This window comes from Talpa occidentalis, unplaced genomic scaffold (genome assembly GCF_014898055.3).
Source record: "Talpa occidentalis isolate TD23 unplaced genomic scaffold, MPIMG_talOcc4v2.1 talOcc4.16, whole genome shotgun sequence".
Lineage (NCBI taxonomy): Eukaryota > Metazoa > Chordata > Mammalia > Eulipotyphla > Talpidae > Talpa > Talpa occidentalis.
In genome coordinates, this window is record NW_023601653.1 from 62102373 (window position 1) to 62118673 (window position 16301).

At 39.0% G+C, this 16301-nt stretch overlaps 1 protein-coding gene and 1 pseudogene across 2 annotated transcripts in view; one reads left to right on the forward strand and one right to left on the reverse strand.

Annotated features, from left to right (window-relative positions):
• The window catches only part of BORCS5 (BLOC-1 related complex subunit 5), a 62358-nt gene that overhangs the window by 37548 nt on the left and 8509 nt on the right, over nucleotides 1-16301 (reverse strand). The gene's annotated exons all lie outside the window — the stretch shown is intronic.
• Nucleotides 10524-13224, forward strand: LOC119248146 (ubiquitin-conjugating enzyme E2 T-like; annotated as a pseudogene).

The following is a 16301-nucleotide window of genomic DNA, read 5'->3' on the forward strand; positions in this document are numbered from 1 at the left end:
AGAGTTGCTTCTTGCCAAGTGTGACATCAACTCATTCTTATTTAGTGATGTCCAGCAAGAACTTGCTCTCCCCAAACATTTGCTCGATCTGAAGCAACAAGACTATTAACCGCGTTTTGTTTTCCCTGTTACTTGTTTTTTGATGCATTAGTTATCTCCTCAGACAAATGACAGCACACCTCACTTGTACGACTCAAGGCACTGTACATGGACGGAGAGATCTTTTCAAACAGCTTCAGGATGACAAAGTATTGCCTCTTATTAAGAAAGCAAAAGATAACAAGATAACTGGATAATTCTGACCCCCCTGGAAAAGACGCCATTGCTTTCAGAAACAAGAGTGAGCTAGCAATATTAAAGAAAATGTGAGCCCAAAATTCTGTTCAAGGTGAAGAACTTTTCTTAGCGGGAAACAAGGAGCAAACTAAGTGACCCTTAAAATAGTAAGACATACAGCCTTTCTGCTTAACAACTTTGGCAACGCATTGTTTAATGAATATCTTTGGAAACGCAACAATTTCATTCTACACATAAAATAAGCCAAAACGATTCTTTTCAGTTAGTTTGTTGGAAAAATCCTGTATTTGTAGTATACAACGATGATGGACCTACTCAACTAGGTCAGGTACTAATCCTCCATCAAGTCTTCTTTTTTTTTAATATTTATTTATTTATTTTATACAAGAACCAGGGTACAGGCCAGATGCACGGGAGGGTGAGAGGATTCACCAGAGACAGAGCGGGGAACAGAACAGGCAGACTGACGAAATACACTGCTGAGGGGAGCAGCAGGCGAGACAGGAGAGGTATGCCGCGCCATGTGGGATTCTCGCCAGCCGGCCGGGATTGAACAGGCACTGCAGAGGCTGTGGACAGCTTCACAGCGCAGTGCTTAACCGCCTGTGCCACCAGGGGAGGCCCCATTAAGTCTTTTTAAAAACCCCTTCCACCATATTCCTCTGGTAATTCAAAGGTGCCATTAGAAACAGTATTATATCCTCATTGTCTTGCCATCAGGGGACAGCAGCAGGAAACCTGATTGAATTATCAAAATGCAGGCACTAACTCCATGTGGCCAGGCCCTGGGCATGAGTGCCAATTCTGTCTCATCCCAGTCTGCCCCATGTGCTGGCCAGGGTGGATTGAGGGACCTAATCCACATGCAAAAAGTTGTATCATGCCTAACAGCTTCCTGAACCTCTTCTAGGATGGCATGGCATTTGGGGATACTCCAATATATTGAGGGGAATACACTTAGAAATCAATACCCTTCACAGACTTTTAGGACTCAAAGCTCCCTAGTCTTAAGGTGGACAGTCCTCAGACATATAAGGCTGCAAATAAACAAGCTGACAAGAAAACCCATCTTTCTGGAGAACAGCAAGTATTTAACAAAAACAAGCACAAAGAGTCTACAGAGAAAAATAAAAAAATCATAGGGTGTGTAATTCTGGGGATGTGTGTGTGTGTGTGTGCGCGCGCACACACACACAAACACATGTGCACTTAAGTTAGCTGAAAAAAGACAATGGAAAAGGCTTTGAAAGTTGTAATTACAGAAAATTGCTCAGGTGACTTCATCCCACCCACAGGCTTTTGATTTTCAAAAAAGTATGACGAGCACTTTTTAAGTTGTGTTCTGGAAAAGGCTGAACCAAGATTTTACATGTTTATTTAAAAACATTATTTTATCAACATAAAGAGTAATGGCTTCTAAATGAGTAGCAATTTCCAACATAAATTTATATAAACACTCTCAGTTTAATGACACAGGCCTAGAAGGATGAACTGGTTCTGAGCATTCACAGGGAAATGATTCTACACAGATACAGAACTTGTCCACTCCCACCCAAGGCGTTTACCTTGACCTCCATAACGTACTGTGTTTGTGTTGAAGCATCCTAAGGCATTTTGCCACGAGCATCAAACACTGCTTCCAATGAACACAGCACAAAGCAAGTCAGGAAAAAGACAACTTAGAAAGACACCTATTCCTTTCAAATCCTTCCACATTTTCCCCACACCATTCCCAGTTTGGTGTTTTTAAGTGTTCTTGGCCAGAGGGAAACTGTAAAGGGGTTAAGCCAGAGAAAGCACTCCTACCTGCTACACACTGGTCTTCCTCCCATTCTCCTGCACCCCCAAGCAAGCACCCTCCAGCTGTTTACCCTCTCCTTTTATTTCCTTGTAGCAGCCAGTTGATTCTCACTTATTTCATAACTTCAACTCCCCAGTCAGCCAAGAAACAAGCAAAACAAATAAAATGGCCGAGAGAGCATGCAAATAGTTATTATAAAGCCCATGCATTAATGCCTATGTATTTTAGTAACAGGAAGCCCTTCAGACCACCCCCAAAGGCCTATTAATTTTTATTTTGGTTTCCAAGTCAACTGTGGCAAGTTAGGAGGTGGTTGTTACTTGCTATCAGCAAGGGAGATGACAGAAGAACTATAAAAAGTCAACACACACACCTGATCTCCACAAAACTGCAAACAAAATCAAGTCTGACAGTCAAAGCTGCTGTGCCTCTAATTGCGATAATAACAGTATTATTTCAGAGATAAAGCAGCCTTAACATTAAAAAAAAAAAAAGTTAGAAAAAGAGAGAGAAACATACCAAGTTCAAATGATGGTGATCTAAGTTCAATGTTCCTAACTGTCAGAATGAGAGGGCCTCTTTGCATAATTAGCAGTTATTTGCTGAGCCCTGGTATGTACCAAGCACATAGTACATGTAAGCTATGCAGCCCACACAGGTTAATCCTCCCAAGAACTGAACCCCCACGATGTCGGTTTTAGTTTCCTTGATTTTACAGATGAGGAAAAGGAGGTATAGAGAGGTGAAGTGACTTGCCCAAGACCATGTGGACAAGGTGGGACGTTTCCCATCCCTGAGTAACTCCAAAGCCTGTCTTTTCCCACACTGCGCTCCACACTTGTGAAGTGTAAGAGCTGGTTCTAAGTAAAAGACAATCCTACCAGTACTGCTTAAACATTTCCGGTAATAGAGAATTCACTACTTTGCACAATACATAGTGCGGACCAGCACACACTGAGACCAGTCCTAAGGAGGTTAAGAGCAGCTGTTTGCCTACTTCCTAGCTGCAGGACATTGACTAAGTCAATGTGTTTATTTATTTATTTTTTTAAATAGAGGCGTTTATTTATTTATTTATTTGTTTGTTTGTTTGTTTTGTTTATACATGCACTGGGTACAGTCAGAAGCACGGGAGGGTGAGAGAATTCACCAGAGCCAGAGCGGAGAACAGAGCAGGCAGAAGGACAGAAGTACATTGCTGAGGGGAGCAGCGGGTGGCAGGAGAGGTCTGCGCACCATGTGGGACCCTCCTCCGGTGGCCGGGGAGCAGCCGGGGATCGAACCGGTGCCGCTGAGGCTGCGGGCAGCTTCGCAACCCAGCGCTCAACCGCTGGGTTGAGGGAGGCCCTAAGTCAATGTGTTTAAACAATAATTTCATTATCTATAAAATGGGACTAAAAATGCCCCTATGACAAGGATGCTTTGGGCTGTGAGATGCAGCACGAAAAGCACTTAGCTCACTGCCTGATGTAGAGCAGTTGCTCAATGAACATTACCATGAAAATGATTTTTACAGGAAGTTCTTTAGATCTGAGCAATGGTCTCTGTTCTGATCACTGGAGCTTTCTGATCCTTGATCTATCTGGCAGCCACTTAATATTAGAAGAGAGTTGTGATTCCCCTACGTTATCCCTTCACCAAATGAAAGTCTTATCTACTTCAACACTTCTCTACATAACAAGGTTTCTAGACAACAACCTTCTGGTCACTCCATCCAAGATATGCTCTAGTTTATACCTATCTTCTTAAACATGACACCTAGAACACTCTTGGGGGCACAGAGTGACCAGTGCCAAGTACTGTGCCTGAGACACCTGCTTCTACTTTCTGACTTTGGTATCAATAAAAGCCTTCATTGAATTGCTATTGAGATAGTTTTCTCTCATCCTGTCCTTATGTTAGTGATTGTTTTTAAATCTAAAGGTAGGACTTGACAAGTATTACTTTGAAATGTCAATGTGGCTTCACCCCATCTTTCATCTGTTGAGTTCTTTCTGAACTTTGGATCTGCCATCCACCATGTCAAATATTCCTTCTAATGTTTTATCAGCTGCAAATTGTGTTACTATGCCTCTGTCTCTTTATTTAAGGTCAATCAACTAACCTTTAATGAATGTCAAGTATGTTAAAAGGTCTTTTGGTAGAAGCTAAGACAAATGATATGCTATTGAATAAGACAGAAGTCAAGGTTAGAACCCTGTAGTGTCTCATTTGCGATCTTCTGAGTTAACCTTGAAAAGTTTTAGTTTGCAAAACTAAAGACTGACTGGAGGGACAATGAATCTGCAAATATTTTCAAAGGGAATAAACTTTTTGGGTACAAAGAGTAGGAATCAGTGGATGGAATCTTACAGTGATGCATATTTTAGAACCCTCCTACCCTCTCTGCCATTCCTCATTCTTTTTTTTTTTTAATAATAAATTTTATTTTTATATTCCCCATACAATTGCAACCCCCCCATTCTGATCCCAATCCCTCCCCTCCCGCCCCCCCCCAAAAGTGTCTCTGTTTCATAGTTTTTTGTTGATTCTGATTTTCACTTTCTTATAGTTATTCATTTTCCTGGTCCCTTATTTAAGTTTTCTAGATTCCTGCTATGAGTGAGACCATCCAGTATTTTTCTTTTTCTTTTTGGCTTATTTCGCTGAGCATGATCCCTTCCAGCGCCATCCATGTTGCTGCAAATTGCATGTGTTTATCTTTTTTGAATGCTGAGTAATATTCCATGGTGTATATGGACCACATCTTCTTGATCCAGTCATCTATTTTTGGGCATTTGGGCTGTTTCCAAAGCTTAGCTATTGTAAACAGTGCTGCTATAAACATAGGGGTGCAGGTGTTCTTTGGAATTGATGTTTCTGTGTCCTTTGGGTAAATACCTAGGAGTGGAATTGCTGGGTCATATGGAAGCTCTATGTTTAGTAGATCCAGAAATCTCCACACAGCTCTCCATAGTGGTTGGACCAGTTTGCACTCCCACCAACAGTGCAGAAGGGTTCCTTTTTCTCCACACCCTCGCCAACATTTGTTCTTGCTAGTTTTTTTAGTATGTGCCATTCTCACTGGTGTAAGATGGTATCTCATGGTAGTTTTGATTTGCATTTCCTTGATTACAAGTGATGTTGAACATTTTTTCATATGCCTGTTGGCCATTTGCATTTCCTCTTCAGAGAAGTTTCTTTTTAGCTCTTTTTTGACTGGATTATTATTTTTTTTTTTTTAAAAGAATGGGTGGTACTTTTAGTGTTATTGCACTTTATTTTTTTTTTTTTAAAGATTGATTTATTTATTTATACAAGCACTGGGTACAGTCAGAAGCACGGGAGGGCGAGAGAATTCACCAGAGCCAGAGCAGGGAGCAGAACAGGCAGAAGGACCGAGGTACACTGCTGAGGGGAGCAGCGGGCGGCAGGAGAGTTCTGTCGCACCATGTGGGACCCTCGCCGGTAGCCGGGGATCGAACCAGCGCTGCAGAGGCTGCGGGCAGCTTCGCAGCCCAGCGCTCAACCGCTGCGCCACCAGGGGAGGCCCTTGACTGGATTATTTTCTTTGTTGTTGTTGAGTCTCATCAGCTTTTTGCAGATTTTTGTGATCAGTCCTTTATCATTAGTGTTGGGTGCAAAAATGTTCTCCCAGTTGGTGGGGTTTCTCTTTGTTTTTGTTATTGTCTCTTTTGCTGTGCAGAAGCTCTTTAATTTGATGTAGTCCCAGCTGTTTATCTTTGCCTTCACTATCACTGCTTTGGGTGATGTGTCTGTAAAGATGTCTTTGATGTGCAAATCACGTAGTGTTTCGCCTATATTTCCTTCTATATATTTTATGGTTTCAGGTCTTATGTCTAGTTCCTTAATCCATTTTGAGTTGATTTTTGTGTATGGTGTGAGGTAGTGGTCAAGCTTCATTCTTTTGCATGTAGCGACCCAGTTTTCCCAGCACCATTTATTGAACAAACTTTCTTTGCTCCAATGCATAGTCTTTGCTCTTTTGTCAAAGATTAGTTGACACAGCAGAAATAAAAAGAATAATCAGTGACTACTATGAAGAGTTATATGGAAACAAGTTCAACAATCTAGAGGAGATGGACAAATTCCTACAACTCTACAATCACCCAAAGCTAGATAAAGAAGAAATAGAACACCTAAACAGACCAATTACAAGCAGCGAAATTGAAATGGTAATCAAAACCCCCCCCAAAAACAAAAGCCCAGGACCTGATGGATTTACAAATGAATTCTACCAAACATTCAGAGACGAATTAGTGCCTGTCCTTCACAAACTCTTCCAAAAAATTGAGAAGGAAGGGACAATACCAAACACGTTCTATGAAGCCAACATTACACTAATACCAAAACCAAACAAGGACAACATTCCTCATTCTTATCAATGGGAATATATTTTTCTATATCTCAGTTTCCAGCACCTTTTCTGTTCTCCACAATTCATTAGAAATGGCAGTTTAGTAACTCTACAAGTTCTTTCACTTTTGTGGACGGGACAGTGGGGAGCAGGAAAAGGGATAGAGTGGAGGAAACAGTTCATTTTGATTAGCTAATTGCACTTGCAATACTTCACTAACAGTCTTTGACTGCTAGACTTGATTTTGCCTTTGCTTCTTCTGGAAGCAAAAGAGGTGGTAAGCGGTTCAGTTTTGTCAAAATTAACATGACCCTTGGCTGGTTTAAACAGCTGACTACCTACTGCTGCTTTTACTCTGAACATAACCTTGGTATTTCTGCTAATTCTACATGTCCTTTAATCTCAGAAGCCTCTACTTATCCTAGCTCTGATTTATCCAGATACTGTTCAAGTCTATATTACTCTTTTCTATGTCTTCAGTTACACGTGCTTCTTCCTACATTTGGAACACTTGCTTTTTAAAGGAGAATATTTTGGAATGTTCTTGCCTAGCCACAGTAATCACTTCAGATATCTTACTTTTTTCTTTCTCATCATGATGATTTGTGTAAAGATGTATCCTATTAATTTAGGGAAGGTCAAAAAAGGGGATGAAGGAGATGGTTTAAGAAAAACTTCCCTTCAAATGGGGTGACTGATCAGAATGAAAGTTTTATGAGACACCAGAGCCTCACCTTCTAGAACAGTGGCTGAACCTCAGAGTAGCCACTCATATACATGTTCAACAACTGAACAATCAAAATCTGGCAGGACAGAGGCTTCAGTGGAGACAAGCAGAACAGTATGGACAAAGGCTTAGAAATGGCAGAAGAAAGGAAGCAGTCCTATTAGAGCTAAGACACAGGCAAGCAGTGGGAGATGATGCTGTATGACTTGAGATTTTCTTGTCCAACTGAGGAGGATCTGATTCTGGCAGGCAATATGGAGCAACCAAACATTCTGAGTAAGAAATATGTAAGTTGAGTTAAACTAAAGAAAGACTCTGGCAGAGATATGCAAAGTTAATTAGAAAGAAAGCATAAGTGTTCATTTAAAAATGTATTTATTCCTATGAGCCTAGGAAAAAACTCTACCAGGGATAGTTCCTATCTTTCTACATATTTTCCTTACAAAAGCATAGCATCTGCCTCAACAACCCCATGTCCTATACCAGGCTGGAAGGAGTGAGAGTTAGCGAGTGTTACCAAAGCAAAGGAAGAATAAAACAAAACCAAAATAAAAAGGCCCCAGAACAGGTAGCTTCTTGCCAGAATTCACTGCAAGTCAGAGGAGGATTGGCTTCAACTTGCTAAAAGAATGACTTAGTTGTCTAACCAAAGGGAGTTAGGCTCATATCTGGGAACATTTTTTTTTTTTTTCATTTCCATCTAATGCTTTTAATGTGTGGGGCTGTCTTGATAGTCTGTTTCAATCTCTCTCAGTATATTGGCAGGAAATGGAAAGAACAGCAGAAAGATAAAGTGTATGGGGCCACAATGTTAATGTTAGCCTTCCTTTGGTTCTTCTACCAGACTTCCAAATAATTCGCCTTTCTTATATATGCTTTATGAGTATGATTTCCTTTCCATAATTATTCATGCCCTGTCCTATTTTTCTTTATTGCATTACTATGGGACATTGTGTGACACAGTGGTTTACTAATATGTTTATCTACCACTGCCCAATGACCAGATCCAAAGAAAACAGTGGATGTCATGATGAAATTTATTTTATCTTCTTTATTTACAGACATATCTCTTTTGCTTTTGGATATTAACTAACCCTGGCTAGCAGTTCCAGCTTGTTGATTTTATGCCATCTAAGTTAGCAGCAGCCATGACAGTGCTATTTTAATTAGGCTTGGATCAGGTCTTAAAGTAGAATTTTTTACCCTACCTTCAAGGTGCGATTTTTATCTCTCTAGTCACTGCCACCAAGTTTTGAAAGTGTAGTCCACCATGTGATTTAAAGTCTCAGAAAAAAAAACCTCAAAATTATAAATAAGTACTGTAGTTATACACAGTAGCAATATATAGGATACCATAATAATTACTTCATCAGTGTTGTATAAAACAAACATGGAGCTAATAAAGATACCAAAAGGAATTTCAATACATAGCCTATTTAAACATTTCCTCCCACTCATTACATATAAGATGGCAATCTCCTTATGCTAAAAAATACTAAACAGAAATTAAAAAATTAAAATGTATTCTTAAAAGATGGCCAAACTTCTGTCTGTTGACTATGATGTGATATAAACTCTCCTCTGGCTCTCTGAGGTGGCTTCTGTTCTGTTGAACATTCTTTAATGACTTGAATGAGGTCACTCACACTATGTTAATCATGGGTCCAAAAAAAGCTTCAAGGAGCTAGAGGCATGAGCTATAGCTGATAATGAACTATGGGTGAATGTAACGTCTTGCAATGAAGATCCAAAAAACTATCTGGAGAAGGGCAGGCAAAGAGGTGTGGCTTAATATCAGCACTTGTGAACAAGACTTTAGGATGCAGATAATTCACTATGACTCAACCACATGTGGCTGCCAAAAAAGCTACTCGGTCTGCATTAAAATAAAAAGAGCACACAGAACAAGGCAGACGATTCAGCTCATACCTGGAATACTCGGTGCAATTCAAGGGGTCATACTCTAAGGGAGTCAAAATGGAGAAGCTTTAGGTTGAAGATCAGAAATCTTGCAGTAGAAAAGTACAATAACCGCAATGAAAAAATTCACTACAGCAATTCAGCAGTGGTTTTGATACAGAAGAAAAAAAAAGAAAAAAAAAAGCTTAAGAATGAAGCTTTAATCTAAAGAATGAAGAATACTGAAGAAAAATGTACAGAGCTTCAGAGATCTGCGCAATAATATCACATATACCAAAACATACATGGTAGCATCCCAGAGAGAAGCAGCTTACCATATTTGGTGAAAAATAGTAATCCCCACATTTATGCAGCTCAATATATCCAAGTAGGACCAATACAAAGAGAACAGCAACTAGACACATAACAATCTGTTCTAATTCAGAGTCAAAAAGAAAATCTTGAAAACAGCAAGTGAAAAGTAACTCATCTGAAACAACAGAGGTTTAAAGAGACTTGAATGACATGTACAATGTGCTAATCTCCTTTAGCATAAGGAGGCTGCCTTCTTATATGTAATGAGCGGGAAAATTTCATCAAGCAAGAATTCCATATCTGGGCCTCCCTGCTGGCACAAGGGGTTAAGCACAGCACTATGAAGCTATCTGTAGCTACTGCAGCACTGAGTTTGATGCCTGGCCAGGGAGGTGATTCGCATGGTGCAGCAGACCTCTCCTCTCTCGCCCGCTGCTCCCCTCAACAGTGTATTTCAGTCTGTCTGCCTGTTCGTTCCCCATTCTGTCTCTGGTGTCTCTCACCTCCTGCACTTCTGGCCTGTACCCCAGTTCTTGTATGCATAAATAAATAAATCTTTTTTAAAAAAAAAAAAAGTTATCCTTCAAAAATAAACATAAAATAAAGACATTCCCAAGTAAACAAAAACTGAGATGATTCATTGATGGTAGACCTAAATGAAAAAGTACTAAAGGGGGCCTCCCTGGTGGTGCAAGGGGTTAAGACGCAACCTATGAAACTATCTGCAGCCACTGCAGCACAGAGTTTGGTCCCCAGCCAGGGAGCTATCCACATGGCATAGCAGACCTCTCCTGACTGCTCCCCTCAGCAGCGTATTTCAGTCAATCTGCCTGTTCTGCTCCCCACTCTGTCTCTGATGAATCCTCTCACCATCCACACCTCTGGCCTATACCCCAGGTCTTGTATGCATAAAGAAATAAATAAATCTTTAAAAAAAAAAAAAGTACTAAAGGAAATCTCTTTAGGCAAAATGAAAGTGACACTAGATGGTGACCTGAAGCTAGAAGAAGAAATGAGGAACACCGAAAATACTAAATATGTGTGTCCATGTACTGCTGTGCTGTCAGTGAATGCAGCGGATCTTATGTGGACTAGTGAACTGTGTGTGGTTCCTTTCATTGGGGATCATGCAGAGAGATTCACATTTGAAGAGAGAGCTGAAACTATTGGTCACAGAGCTGCCCCCAGACATCATATGCTGGCAGGATAAAAATCAAATAAATCTACAACTTCAAATATGAGATGGTACCAACACACCTTATAAAAAAGGCGTTTTCAAGCTGGAAGCTATAATTCCTGAGAGGTACTCATCTGAACCGCGTCAGATCTGATTTCTGATTCCAATCTATTATCCAAACATTAAATTTGCTGAAAGGATCTGTCTGGTCTCGAATTGCCACCAAAAAGTGCCAAGTAACCAACCCTCAATATTACAACTGTCTTGATGTCTATTCAGTTGTTCATGTTAGAACCTAACACAAATGACACACACGGCTGATAAATCCTCAGAATTTAAGTATAATGAAGCTAGCCTTCCTCAAGAATGCCACGGAATAGACAGAGAAGCAGGCAAGACAGAAAGAGAAGGCTGATGAGAAACAGATACCTGATAATGTACCAAGGGTCAGTGGCTAAGACGTGCACAGCACAGCACAGAAAGGAAAGCCAGGAAGCTCAGAGACAGAGAAAAGAAATTCTGCCCTGATGTATTATGGATTTATCTTGGTTCATATATAGTTTGCCAAGGTGGTTTAATTTGCCTTTGTTTCTTCAATGCTTTTCTTTGTATTTTTTTTCCTTGTATTTGATGACATTCTAATTTGTATCCTACAAAATAGATCTTGACTATTTATAGACATGAGTGCAAAGGTTCATAACAGCATAATTAATAACAGTCAAAAACAACCAGTCAGACTCAAAAAGAGTATATGCTGTATGATTTCATTTACCCAAAATATCCAGAAAAGGAGACACCCCATTATATAGTGCTGGGAGGTGGGGTTGAGGATTAACTGCAAACCTGAAATCACTTTGCTATGGGTCTCTTATTTACCTCTTACTGTATTCAGTTAGAGAAACCATCTTCCCTGTACATTTCTTTCTCCCTAATTTTTCTGTTCCTATCTTGCTTTGGGATTTCATCATCTTATGTTGCTTTCCTGAATCCAAACGTGTGATTCACCCACGTGAATACTTCTTATTGCTGAACGTAGGGCATTTTGTTTATATGTTCACCAGCTGACAGGTTTTTTGATTGTTTCCAGTAGGCTGAAGTATCTTCTAGGTTTTCTCATATTTACTAATACCTCCATTTTATCAAATGAAGGAATAGTAACCCAAAGACATAACCCTCTCGTGGTTCCCAACTAATAAATCTAAAGCTAAAATGTATATCCACTATAATCCACACAGCCTGTCATAAGCAAGTATAGTAAGACACACTGCTTCAAAGTTGCTTTTCATCCTTATATATCACAAAGAACCAGCTGACAGAGGTGGTCTTAAGCCATAATTTTAAAAACATGAAAATTATTGGAACCAGAAAAATTATGGGAGAACATTACATGATGACTTCACTTAAGCTAACTTTGAAACCTAAGTGCATATCTAATCATATTCCACTGTTCTTTTAATTCCTATGACAAATCCAATAACACATATAGATTATCAGAGGTTTAATATTTTAATAGGATGAGTAAACAAGCAGACAAGCAACACTTTACAATTTTCTATCCATCATCAATTTAGGATTACTGCAAAAGGTCTGAATGTCCAGAAATGTGCATGTAGGCTTTTCTAAACATGTGAAATATAGGCAAGAGTGTGTATATACATATGCATGTATATATGTGTACATATATGTATGTATATGTTTATGTGCATATACTGAATTCTGCTTTTTGGTGATTTTGAAAATGTCCAAGGTGATAAGTATGTATAAAATCCAAGCACTGGGGCTTCCCCGATGGCCTAGGAGTTAAGGCTCAGGGCTACCACTGCAGTTGCCCACCATGATGGCCTGAATTCAATCCCTGGCCAGGGAGCTAACCCACATGGCACAGCAGACTTCTGTTTTGCCAGCTGCTCCCCTCAGCAGTGTATTTCAGTCAGTCTGCATGTTCTGCTCCCCATTCAGTCTCTGGTAAATCCTCTCACCGCCCATCCCTTGCACCTCTGGCATATGCCCTAGTTTTTCTATGCAAAACTAAATAATTTTTTTAAAAAATGAAATTAGCATTTAAAAAAAAAAATCCATGCACTGATTTTAAGACCTAATTTTATGCCCAACACCTCTTTAAATACAAGATGCAAGATGTTCCTCCACTGTTGTTCTGGGCCCACAGGGTGATCAAAATAAAGATGATAACAAATATAAGATAAATCCACAGGCAGAATTCTATACAAAAGCATTTTTTAATTGAAATACAGGTACAAGTTGATAATTAAGCCCCCACCCCTGAAGCCTCATTAGATTACCATAAACATTCTGAAAAAGGGGATGGGAGTATGCAATAAGTTTGAAAAGCCAAAGTTTAAGTGGCTTTAAAGACCAGGATAGTAGGGAAATGTATCTGTAGGCTGTAATATATATTGGGGTGTTAAAAAGTGAATCTAGGATCCTCAGACATTCCATTTCCCTGTCTTCAACGAAAGCCACACTTGCCTTGCATTTTTGCTCCTCCATGTGCTCACGTTCCACTCACCCTCCACTAAGCCACCGTGCCAACATCCCGTCTCCCTCGCCCACCTCATTACATGCTTTCACTGTATTTTACCTGCGTGTGTTTTCTGGTTATTTACATTCCACAGATGAATGAGACCATCTGATATCTATCTTTCACTTTTTACTTATTTCACTTATCATCATCATCGTGCGGTCCATGCAATTTGTCACAAAAGTGATATCTCATCTTTTTTTCACAGCTGCGCAGTATTCCATGGAGTATACATCCCACAATTTCTTTCTCCACTGGTTTGTTGAGAGGCACTAGGGTTGGTTTGAGAAGTACTCTTAATAGACTTTAGGACAGATGCATTTAAAATCAAAGAAAAAACTTCCTTATATCTCCTTTCTTCATGTGCTAGAGCTTTGCAAATTACAAGCATTGCCTACCTATTATTATTCTCCCACCCCAATATCCTTTAATGTTCCCTCCCTCTTCCCCCCAAAAAAATTAAGTCCAAGTAAAAGTCTTAAATTCAGGGTCCTTGAGTTCTTACTTTTCTGACATTACTGCCCACATTTTCCTATCCCTAAACCTTGGTGCGTTGTTTTTTTCATTTATACCTGCTTTCCCTTTTCATCTCTAAACGCCCTTTCTTGAGGACACCCTTTCTAATCATCTCCCCTCATACCCAAGAGTTACTCTCTCAAAGTCTACAGAACTGAATGACTGCTGTATCCATCTGGTCCGTGTGCACTACCCTGAATTAGAGACACATGCTGCACAGACTCTCTCTCAGGTAAGACTTCTTGAGAGGAGAATCTGTGCCCTTTCTCTTTTGCCCCATGACATCTAGTATATTACCCTAATGCTCAATAATATCTACAGAACACCTGCCAAGTGCCAAGTCTTGAGTTAGATCCTAAGAAATTAGAGATGATGAAGACACAAACCCAGCTCTTGAGAAATGTTTGGTATAATAAACATTTCATTACTTCTGGGACAGACCGAAAACAGTGTTTTCTCTAAAAAAAAAAAAAAAAAAAGCTGCTAAAAGTGAACAGACTGGCAATTTTTTTTTCCTTCTCTGTCCTGATAAACCCTAAAATAACTAATTGTAAATTATGAATGTGTCACACGACATGTATATTTTCCAAGCAGTTTGTGCCCAAAGCAAGCTGTGACCTGGTTTTATGAGAAATTCAGATGCTACAGAGTAAACTTAGTTAACGCAAGGCCTTTGAAACTATTATCACAGAATGTAGTAATGTCAACTAGCTGACCAACTGCTTTAGTTTAGTGACATCTAGTGGCAAAAGTCTTATTAAAAACTTGTGAATTAAATGACATTAGAGGCCATCTTATGAAGAAATGGCAAAATGTGCAAACTACTATAGTTTTCATTAGCATGAAAGAATATTTTAATGTTTCTTTACCCTATATAACTATTAATCCTTTTCAGTGGTGTTTACCTCTTCTAGCTGGCAATTATTAATATTAATAATAGCATGTTGAAAAGACAGAAGAGGCTAGACGGACAGTGCTCTGACAGAACAAATTCAAATCATTCTGAGATTGAAAAGAATGATTGCAAAAGATTATAACTCATCAATTAAAATAGAAATTTACTGTTTCATACTGACTTCAATAAATGAAGAAATGGAAGAAAAGAAATGTCTTCCTCACAGTAAAATGCATACCAATAAATGTAGGTTCTGATAAAGTTAGATGTCTATTTTTGGCGACTATCATTGTAGAATGAATTCAAGCAAGAAATATCAAAGGTGAAAGATAGTATGTTGAAAATCAGATTCCTCAGAACCTCACATCTTCTCAAAAACTTAGTAATTACCATAAAAGAGAAAAAAAACATTATAATGAAACTGGACAATTACATTCTCAAACAAATAATTTGTTTCCAGCCATCCTGCACTTAGGAAATGTTATAAGAAGTCCTTCAGACTAAAAATAAATGACATCAAATGAGCGATGAATGAAAGAATAAGTAACATGAAATGAAAACTTGAACCTACAGGTAGTAATTAAGAGTTCCAGAAACTGAATATATTGTTAGTAAATACAGAGTTTTCTGTATAGTTTTTCTACTCTTAATTTCTTTAAAAGATATAAACCATCGTAGGATTTCTAACATATGAAGATGCACTGTATACTATTACTAATGCATGAAGTGAGGGTGAATGGAACCTTCCAGCAAAAGGTTCTTGCATTTTATGTAAAGGGATACAATGGTAACTCTATGTGAACAGTGCTAAGTTAAGGATGAATACTGTAACCTCTAAGAGCAAGGATTAAAAAAATAATGCAAAGGAGTTCAAGTGAAAAAGCTAATATAGGAAGTTAAATGGAATACAAAGACTCTTCAATTGATTTTAAAAACACCAAAAATGAGTTTAAGAGGAACCCAAAGCAGACTGCACATGTAGAAAATGAAGAGCAAAATCATAGACCAAAATCCAACCACACAATTTATATTCCAGTTACTGATAAATGACAGGCTATTTATAAATGATAAATATACACAAAAGCAAGACACAAAAATATACTGTCTGTAAGAGATGCATTTCAAATATAAAGACACAAACAGAATGTACAAAGAAGTACATAATAAACACATAAAGAAAGAAAGGAAAAAGATATACCATGAAAACAGTAAGTGTAAGAAAGCCAGAGTGGGGCCTCCCTGGTGGCGCAAGGGGTTGGGCACAGCACTGTGAAGTAGTCCGCAGCCTCTGCAACACGAGTTCGATCCCTGGCCAGCCAGGGAGCAGCTCACATGGCGCAGCAGACCTCTCCTGACTCGCCCGCTGCTCCCCTCAGCAGTGTACTTTGGTCAGTCTGCCTGTTCTGTTCCCCACTGTCTCTGGGGCATCCTCTCCCCACCCCCGGCATCTCTGTACCCCAGCTCTTATGTGCATAAATAAATAAATCTTTAAAAAAAAAAAAAACCAGATTGACTACGTTAATATCAGACAAAACAGACTTAAGATAGGAGGAAATACCATCGATGAGAATAGCTCATAATAGTAAAAGGATCACTATAATAATTATTAATATGTATAACACATCTAATACAGACTTCTAAAATTAGAATAAAATAGGAAAATTCACAATTATATCTGAGATTTTAACACCTCTCTTGAAAAAGAAAGATTAAACAATATATACAAGATTTGCAAGACTCAACCATGTGTTGACCTGAAACACTATACTCAACAACTG